This window comes from Dreissena polymorpha, chromosome 7 (assembly GCF_020536995.1).
Source record: "Dreissena polymorpha isolate Duluth1 chromosome 7, UMN_Dpol_1.0, whole genome shotgun sequence".
In the NCBI taxonomy this organism is placed as follows: domain Eukaryota; kingdom Metazoa; phylum Mollusca; class Bivalvia; order Myida; family Dreissenidae; genus Dreissena; species Dreissena polymorpha.
This window is the reverse complement of record NC_068361.1, coordinates 99,900,715-99,911,647: the sequence shown is the minus strand read 5'-3', so window position 1 is coordinate 99,911,647 and position 10,933 is coordinate 99,900,715. Positions and strand designations below refer to the sequence as shown.

At 32.2% G+C, this 10,933-nt stretch overlaps 1 protein-coding gene across 1 annotated transcript in view; it reads right to left on the bottom strand.

The window, feature by feature from the left end:
• Positions 1-2,596: 2,596 nt before the first annotated feature.
• LOC127837961 (protein draper-like) overlaps positions 2,597-10,933 on the bottom strand; it is a 78,076-nt gene continuing 69,739 nt past the window's right edge. The window contains exon 10 of the mRNA XM_052365436.1: positions 2,597-2,962. The gene's annotated coding sequence lies outside the window, so the exon portion shown is untranslated. The remainder of the gene's footprint in view (positions 2,963-10,933) is intronic.

Below are 10,933 nucleotides of genomic sequence, written 5' to 3'. Positions count from 1 at the left end.
TTTGACAAACACAGTTGACAGCATGCAGTTGTTAAAGCAATATTATTTTCTTGTTGTTTTAGATCAAGGTCTATTTTTAGGTCTGATTACATTTAAGCGAATTTAAATATACACAACTTGCGCACACATGAACCCCCTATAACAAAATTATGGTTATTGAAAATAAATTAAATGGCATTTTTTATCTTTAAGTGTTCCAGCATAGTGGTCATGGTGAGCTTTCATAATCGCCTTTTGTCTGTCATGCGGCATGTGGCGTCAACATTTGCCTCGCTAGCACTCATTTATTGCCCAATCCACATGAAACTTGGTCACACAATTTGTCCCAATGATATCTTGGAAAAGTTCGAAAATGGTTCCGGTTGGTTGAAAAAATTGCCACCAGGGGGCAGGGCATTTTTCCTTTTATGGCTAAGTAAAACGTTGTTTACACTCTTAAAGTAACATTTATCATTTAATTTTCATGAAATTTTGTCAGAACATTGTTTTAATGATATCTTGGGCTGCAAAGAACAGGTCAGTTCCTTTGTATCTCGGGTGAGCAACTTTGGGCCTTTCAGGCCCTCTTGTCTAGATTTCACTTCTAAGCATAAACTAAAACTGGATATAAAGCAATTAATTACTGTAAATTTTTGCTTCACTTGTGAAGACAGTGCATAGTGTTTTGTTGTATTTTTCAGATCATGCTAAAGACAATGCATAGTGTTTTTCGGGTTTGATCTCACAAAATCTCAATGACTCTGTACATAATTTGTTTCACTATAGGTTTAGAAATGTTAAAAAAGGGTTTGTACATGTATGATTGAATGTTGCTCTTGAGAGAATTTACAAAACCCTTTTTTAATGTGACTTTTTCAAATAAAAATTATCAGCACAAATCCAAGAATGACTTTCGTTTAGAAAAAAAATATATTCAGGTCTTCATTTGTTCTTATTTCGTTAACATTATTTAAAGCATTAAAATTCACAAACACAAGTTCATTTGTATTTGTCAGTTATTTGTAATGACTTGATATGTCCATTAATGATAAAATTAAACAGCTTATTTGATTTGAAATTTAGCCTTGTGTTATTTCATTGCAAATCAATATTGCTGGTTTTGATAAAATATTTAATATTAAATTTATTGTTTATTATTTTACTAGGTTTATTTTTAATTCCCACTAAAACATATCATTTCAAAGCCATACTAATCCAAATGGCAGTTTATGCATGTGCATAATGCATATACTTTTTTGGCACAGTGTTATCCACACGATTCACCACTCAGTCCTAATACCCCTTTCTTTCAACGCACTCGCTTGCTTTATCCTTTTCGGTGTAAGTTATATCTAACTGTGATGATTTCTGATAAGAATACGTTTTATTACTGATATGAAGATGTTCAAAGCATACCCATGACGGGGCAAATTTGAACCACATGGTTATTATTTTAACTACTTGGTAGAGGGGTACCATACGATATCGTAAAGTGGTCAACTACCAAGTTTGTTCAAATTATGCCTCTGTGTGCATATGGCGTCAGATATTGATTAAGTGTAAGGTAAACGCTTCCGCATTCCATTGCTATATAATTACACCCTGAATGTATTACCAAATAGGTTAGTAAATATCTTACAAGAGCAATAAAATCTATTGCGCCACAGAGGCATGTGGTTCGATGAGATATATGTTTTATTTAACATATCTTTCGCCGTAGGTACATCTAAAGAAGACATGATATAATAGTGCCAAGATGACCCTATATCACTTACCTTGGCGTTTTATTTTATGTTGAGTGAGACTATTGATTTTGTTTTTAATGTAGATATATGATAAATAACAGGTGTTAATGAACAGATATGAAGAACAACGAGCATTTGCACAAGAAATTAAACACGTAAGGACGAGCTTATGACTACTTATCTCTTTCGATGGTGTTCATACACATTGAAGTTTTTAAGTGGCATACAGGAGCTCAAACACGTACAAGCTCACACACATGACCTGATATACACACACATAAAGTTATAATATACGCATGAAACCATGATAAGATAACATGTTTACAAAAATCAACAAAATGTGTAGTCGTGTACACAAAAATAGTTTGTTTTTGTTTACTAAAAAGTTAACACTACTTCATATGTTGCATACAAATTACTTCTTAAGTATTCCCAAAATAGGAAATCAAAACTGTATATAAGATATTGTTGCAAGTGACCCACATATGTATTGCTGCTAGTAGTAATATGTGTTATGTTTCTTATATGGACAACTAATTTATTTATTCAGAATTATTAAGTGTTATGTATTCTTCAGCCACATTATATATTTAGTCAAACACTCAATGATTTGCACAAATCAGCAACACGTGATAACATATTAAATATCTTTCAAAAAAAAACTTAAAATATAATTCATTCACCCACTGAGGGAGACTGGCTAGCATTAACACTGGTAATGTAAACTAATTGATATTAATAACTCAATGAAACTACAATAAACGAACTGGAATCAACAAAACTATAATATATATACAATCATTCAATAAACTATGAATGCTACTATTTCATCATTATGCAAACTAGCTAAACGTACAAGCACTTGGCACAAGTTGATACGGGATACTGAAATACGATCAGCACTTGTTTTGATTGGTTTGATTAGTTTTATATAAGGCCATTCACTGTAAATGTATATAGTGAACAGAAGTATTTTGATAAATATTTGTCAAATTTGTATAACATATTACTATGAATAATTTGTGAACATACCCTTATTAAAAGCTAACATTAATTATATAACTATGAGCGCAAATAAGGTGCACTTTTTGATGACATTATCTGTCAACCAGTTTTGTCCCAAACAATATTTATATATATTTCTCAGTACATAGCCTGATAGATAATGACATAAATGTACTCGAGGTAAACTTTTGAATATAGATTATCAATATGTACATATGATCACACACAATTACCTGCATTGACTCTTTCTTTGTACATCGATACAAAATATTATTGGCATTCTTTCAACTCTCAACTTGTTCTAATATGGTATTAAAATTGTAATATTATGTTATAAAATATGGTTGTATGGTTTAATTTCAGAATAAATTGGGCTTGAAGCCAATAAGTACACATACATATAACACACAATCATAAATGTAGTCAACAATGTTTATTGACATTAATGCATTTACATATACAATTCTAGCAGTGCAACATAAGAATAAACAATGAAAGGAATTTGCAACTCTCAAGACATGCATATTGAAAATAAACAGCTATTTTTAACGTGTATATGTATTTATAACACATTGTACCGTACCGTACTAATTTAAGGTAGGTATATGCATATTGTAAAGTCGTATCTTATTCAAATAAACTTGAATGATCTAAGAATGTGTATACATATAGCTTGTATTGCTATGACTACAAATAGACAGTTATATATGGAGCGAAACTATTAAAAATTCAATTCATTCCTCAATTCAGCTGCTTTAAAAATAAATGTTGCAATATTTTTAATTGTTTTTGCGTTGTCAGTTGGTAAGATTTTGATAAATGTTAACATATTTGTGTGATTCCAATACTATCTATGTATATAATGTTCAGTTACTGTTTATGCTATTTAGTATTTATTAAGTGGATAACAAGAGGCATACACAAATAAACCTGTTTCTGTAGATGTCACTGATTGAAAAAAATGACGTATGAACTCAAAACGACGATACTGCAATATACATCAACCGTGATACAAGTTCATCATACCATAGTTGTGCTAGATTTGTATAATTAAGTAAGTAAATTAGTGCAGTGTTTTTTAGTATATCATTGTTATGCAACATTTATAAAGTCAGATAGGCAAAGTTACCTTGATGATCGGTATGTTTATAGAGCAAGAGAACATTTTTAGTGGAATTGTTAACGCAAACGTAAAGATATTTTCATATAACACTTGACCTATTGTTGGTTGCTGTGTTGCCTTCGTATGCCTATGATACTCATCATGTGGGGACTGTGATGTTAGCTTTCTCCACATGGGTATCTTTATTTACTGTGTATGTTCGTCAGGTGTTCAGGTGCTCAGTGTTGTGTACGTAATCTTGGGCTGATAATAATTTGTATCTCTTGTTTGTACACTGTCCCGTTTGTGAGGTAGTTTTTTAAATGTTGTTTTTCTTCTTTGCTTATATATAAAGTATATTAATTTATTACATCTACTATTAATTTCAATAAAGTAACATTATGTTAATACTTCAATGCAATATAATAACACTTTCTCACAACACGTTGTTTTGTTACGTATCTGTTTGTATAGCAAAGATGTTTACATTACTTAAATAACATACGTACAATGCACACACATTTTTTTAAACTGAAGGTAACCATTAGATTGGAATGTTAATCACATTGGATTTCTTAATAAACATAATTATTATTGAGCACTTAATACAAGAAATTACAATGTTCAAATACAAAGGTTAAATACTCATTTCATGACATATGCAGGACGTCATAGAGGTGAGGGTTCGTTGATTTTGGTGACAAATCGTCGTACATTTCGTGAGAAGACGACTCTTTGGTAGCCCGTTTTCCCCCAGCTGATCTTAAAAGTTAAGGTCATCTGTCATTAGCTCTTAAATGTTTAACATGACTATAAGTATGGAAAACGTATTTTGACATTAACAAGTACGTGTAGGAACATTGTGTATTTCTATAAAAAATGTAAACATAAGGAATCAAATTGTAATTAATGCAGTTCAGTATATATAAACTTCATGAATGTGTACGCACCCATTTCTAGATTAAAGCCCGGCAAAGGCGCAATTGACAAATTTGAACGAAACGCAAAGTTAAAAAAAAGCCATGCTTTGCAATGAAAATAAGTCACGAACGCAAACGATTCATCGTGTATAGTTAATTGGATCTAGCCAGATAGAAAATAACCACGTCGAGATACGTACACATATGTCAACATATTCTGGTATTTTACACGCGTATTTAGCTAGTTATATGTTCAGTATTCATGTTATTTGTAGTACTTACTATTCTTTCGGCACAATCTAAATGAAGTTATGTTGACTAAAACAAGACTTGTATATATATATAATTCTGCTTTGTAAATTATATGTAAGTATTTGTATATGACTAATCCGCATCAATACAATTGTATTTGAAAAAATATATGATTTATATGTTAAATCGCAATATTATTGCATGTATTTGGTTGATTACTTTATTTACATAACAAACAATTATTTATTTGCATTTACTTACTGGCGATGTTTCCTTCTGATTATCAGCACACTTAATACTATTCCAGCCGCTACAACAACTCCAAGAACCGAACACACAGCTAATAAGGCGTTATAATACTTATCAGTTTGACCATGTGGGCTCACAGCTGCAACAAACATACAGGATCTTAATATGTTTGTGATGAGTAATATATCATATAGAGTGATTATGAGGAAGTAGAATTATAACAATCCGGATGTGTACATAAATTAAAGCTACACACCTTGAAATGAAGTACATGTTAATCAATACATATATATCGAATTTGAAAGTGTCAAAAATTGTCATTAAATCTATAGCCTAGTAAGCAAGTAATTAAAAAAAAATTAAAACCGAAAGTAGAAATTCTATATGTAAACATCCATTTCGACAAACGTGATTATATTTAAGTTTTAAAGCACAAAAAAGACGGATTTCTACCTTGTAACCACCAGACATATTCTAATTGAGATAGATGAAATTAAATCTATAGCCTAGTTAGCAAGTAATTTATTATTTTCCAAACGGTACCGCTTTTAAAACCGAAAGTAGGATTTCTAGACGTATACATCCATTTTCGACAAACTCGATTTTTTTAAGTTTTAAAGCGCAAACGAGGCCGATTTATACCTTGTAACCGCCAGATATATTTTAATTGGCATAGATAAAAAATGTTTCTTATTTATACTCCAATTTACTATGCCATGTATGTCATTTTCAGGTGTGTGACTTTAATACGATTCATATTGTATTTGATGGAGTAGTCGTAGTAGTAGGTTGTTGTTGTTGTTGTTGTAAAAAGTAGTAGTATTCGTTAGACAGTCGTAGTCGTAGTAGTCGTCGTAGTGTACGTCGTAAGTAGCTAGTAGTAGTAAGTAGTAGTAGTCGTAGTGAGTAGTAGTAGTAGTAGTAGTCGTACTACGTAGTAGTAGTAGGGTGTAGTCGTCGTAGTAGGCTCGTAGTCTCGGCGTAGTAGGAGTAGTAGTCGTAGTCGTCGTAGGAGTAGTCGAGTGGAGTCGTAGTAGTGTCGTAGTAGTAGTCGTAGAGTGTTGTTGTTGTGTGTCGTCGTCGTCGTCGTTGTTGTTGTGCGTAGTCTGTAGTCGTTAGTAGTGCGTCGTCGTCGTCGTCGTCTCGTCGTGTCGTAGTGTCGTAGTAGTAGTAGTAGTAGTAGTAGTAGTAGTAGTAGTAGTAGAAGTAGTAGTAATAGTAGTAGTAGTAGTAGTAGAAGTAGAAGTAGTAATTGTAGTAGTATTAGTAGTAGAAGTAGTAGTAGTAGTAGTTGTTGTTGTAGTCGTATCATCGGTCAATGTGAGGAGCAGTTGAAACCAAATGACCCTTGATCGCATGCTGTAAAGGTGAAGCAAAATATGCGGTTAAGTTGTGAGTACAATTGTGTAATTTTAAATTCAGTTGGAGCATTTAAAGAAAATAATAAACGATATACATGCTTACGTGTGCAGAAACCATTTGTCATTCTGAATCCATCGTGGCATTGAAGAGACCCTACGCACGATCCATTCACGTGATGACACGTGTCACAGTGACAGTCCATAGCGCAGCTTTGTCCGTAGAAACCAGGTTTGCAGACTGTGTTATAAACATAAAAAGAATATAATTTGAATAGTAGTATACGATACCAATTAAATACACACCATGGATTGTCACAGTAGTGACGAATACCCCTTGACGCCGTATGTCGCTATATAACGCAAAATGTAACATTATATTTTTGACATGCCAGTTTGACCTCAGAGGTATTGAGCAAAATATATTGTTACATAATCATTATTTAACTTATCTTCCATATTGTTTCAGAAAAACATATTTGAAAGTTATACAATTATTTATAAAATACATGACACTTTAGGTGTTGCGAGTTTTTTAACTAAGGGCCATGATTTAATTATTTATAGAAGAGGGCCATAAAACCATGTTACATATCAAAAATAACGTTGTCGTCCTTTTTTGCTTCAAACATGTATTTGTTTTTATAAAACATCTCATTATAGAACATAATTCTTACTGAAAAAGTGTGATTGGTGGTATTTTGTAAACATAGGTCAATACAAATTTCACATAAACAAATGCCTATCCTAACGCGAAATGCATGCACGTTTGAATGGTGTAAGTTAAAAGTGAGGGGAGAGAGATTTACGAAGACAAACTTCTGCTCGGGACAGACGGAAAGACAGACAGGAAAACCGATCGACATATAGATAGACGTCTATTGTAATTCTAGTACATACCTTTTTACTTCTTGAAGGGGTATTATAACGAGAGAATAAATTCAGAGAAAAATCACATGATCACTATTTAAGAGTAAGCAACCAACTACGGAAAATACGCAACATAAAAAAGATAATGTTGAAATAAACGTTGTTGACATTTGTCCTAAAATTTCAACTACATGATTCAAGTCAGATTCCCGATTTTTGTATCACTAGTTCTACACTAAATTTTTTAAGACATTATCCATAATCATATTACTGCCGTAAAAATGCGATCACATAACCCGCACCCTCTCACACATGTTCGTCAATGAAAATAGTTTTAACACTACCGTATTGTAAATGTATTCATAATTGTGAAGAACATGCAGCATGAGAGTTTCGAAAAGCGGATAACATGAAAGAATCAAAGTACTGACAGTACTGGTGTGACGATGCTTTTGAAGACGATGGATATTAAAGCATCAATTTAAGTTTATCCACATAACCTCAATTGTGTAAAAAATATTCTTGTCATTTATCCGCATCCTTAATTTACGATTTTGCATAGCTGCAGTGTACATGGTATTTTAGATAATACACAGTTCTTTGTAAAACTTTATTAACAACAAGAGTTTTTTTTTGGCATAATTGAAATGTGGGTACGAAAATTTTGGGTACGAAAAAAATATGGATACGAACATTTTGGGTACGAAAATATTATGCAAAAAAATGTGGATACAAAAAAACTTTTCGGTACGAAAACAAAATGCGTACGAAAAAAAATGCTTTCGAAAAAAATGTGAGTACGAAAAAAATGGTTACCAAAAAAAAATGGGTAAAAAAATTGGGTACGAAAATAAAATTGGGTACGATTTTTTATAACGAAAGATGGAGTACCTGTCAGTATACCGGGGTACCCAAAAGTATCATTTGAAAATCGGTGTACGGTGAAGACTTCTTCAAAGTACCCGCAGTACGGGGAAATAGTACCCGTGGGGAACTTGATCCATTCAGCTTACGTATCGGTACATAGATTGTAAGAGATAAAAAAAAATGGGTACAAAAACAAATTTGGGGGAAAAAAATGGGTACGAAAAAAAATTGGGATAGAACAAACGGAAAAAAATAAGTACGAACAAATAATTGGGTACGAAAAAAATGGGTACGAAATAAAATTGGGTACGAACAAAATTGGGTTAAAAAAAATTTGGATACGAACTTTTTTATCAGGAAAGATGGGGTGCCTGTAAGTATACCGGGATGCCCAAAAGTATCATTTGAAAATCGGTGTACGGTGAAGTCTACTGGGAAATAGTACCCGTGAGGAACTTTACTCATTCAGCCTAAGTACCGGTACATAGATTGTTAGAGATAAAAAATTGGGTACAAACATAAATTTGGGTAAGAACAAAAATTTGGGTACGTACAAAACTTGGGAGCGAAAACAAATTTGGGTGTCTGGTTCCTGTCCCGAACCTCTCGATAAATTTGAAAGAGGACGGGAACCCAGCTGCCTTCAGCTTGTAACGTAACAGCATATAATGTTAAATATAATATTATACATCTTATATCATAATAATAAGGGTTCTATAAAGAAAATATTTGAATTTTAGAAACAATAATAAAATAACGTAGTTCGGAAATTTAATAATAAATCTTTGTGATATATTGGCCATGATTATAGGATTTGAAAATTATTACTATTTGTTAAACTCTTGCATTGAAATATACTATAAGGAATATTATTATTTTATGTTTATGTGTATCACGAGATAGAACGAGATGTTTTGTGTAGAAAGGACACTCTGCGCTTAGATTTTGAGGTGAACGGATCGAGAAAGATCCAATCATGTAGTTGTCAGACTGTGCTTATATATTTGAAAATATGAATTATATTAGATATTAAATTGGACAGGAATTCACATATGGCGTTATTGTTGAGTATTTCATTCCACGTTGTTATACGGATAAATTGACATTAGTAGAAAGGGGGGGACTTGCCCTATTCGCAATGTAGCAAAATGTAGTTAATGCGAGTCACGTCATTATGGCAATACGCGCATGACGTGATATCGAACGATAGGTTACACACTATTAAATGAAGAGAAATGAACCACAACGCATATGAAATGTGTGTTCTCCACAAACAATAAACGATTACGTGACACACAATTAAATGGTGCCGTGACGAACACAGTAAAATGGATAACAAGATGGGACAATCTCTTGCACGACGGTCACATTACATTCACCTCTGTGTTGGGCTCAGAACGGACTATTGTTATGAAAGCGTCTCATTCATGTCATGATCATTCCAAGCGTGCATCATTGAGGTTACAGTATACTAAACAATCTCTTGCACGACGGTTACATTGCATTAACTGCATTAAAGAAAACCATCTCATACCATGATATCTTATATCAGTCTTAATTAATTATTATAAAATTGATATCTTTTTTTATGTTAAGAAACCAACATACATAAATACGTCGAAACAATGCCTAACGTCACTCAATAATAAATTTGTACAATTGTTTACATTTGTGAAGTGCGTGGAATGATTACATCTGTGTAAATGGGCAATAAAATAGTTCCAAAGAGTTGCATTAAAACTCACAAGTTTTTGCACGATTTATCGTACATTTAAAAGTCATATTTCTTAATTAAATGCATGCGATCTTAAATATCCACACAAATATACATTGCATGCGTTTGTTCGGTTTTAGCTATTTGGTAGACAAAATGGCGTGTTGAGCCTTATGCAGAGTTGTATGTGAGAGCAAGGAACGACAACTCTGCGTGGAGATTGAAGATGGGATTATATAACGGACCAAAAGAACACAACGGGCAACATGGAAAACGGTCAGTGTATTCATAAATTGTGGCAAACAGGGGGGGGGGGGGGGTATTTCAAAATTTATAACGTTATAAATAAAAAGTAAAAGGCGTCATGACAACGAAATTTTTAAGAATTGTTTTAACGAATTATACGTAATTAGGTGTTAAAAAATAATAATTATAGATTATGTACGGACAAATTGTGCAAGTATCAAAATCAATACAGTGTTTATTGATCAGTAATTTTTCGAAAATATCGGTAAATTGAGAATAAAATACATGAATAAAAAGTATTTGAATTTTACATAATTTTATGAGTTATAGATATACTGAAATTAGAGGCGCACAAATAATTGAGAGTATTTAAAGAATTTTATATAATATTTGTATTGTTAGAATATATAATTATGTACGGACACATTTTTTTCGCATAAAAAAGTATGTTTTAAATTGTTGACATTTTTGCAAATTTTCATTAAAGTAAAACGTATGAGGAAATGAGAATATTAGAAGAATGTTTCATTAATTTTGACCTTATAGGAATACAGATATTAGAGGCGTGTACATAATTAAGGATTTTTGAAGACAATTTTATTTTTTGATATTATATTAAAGGAACT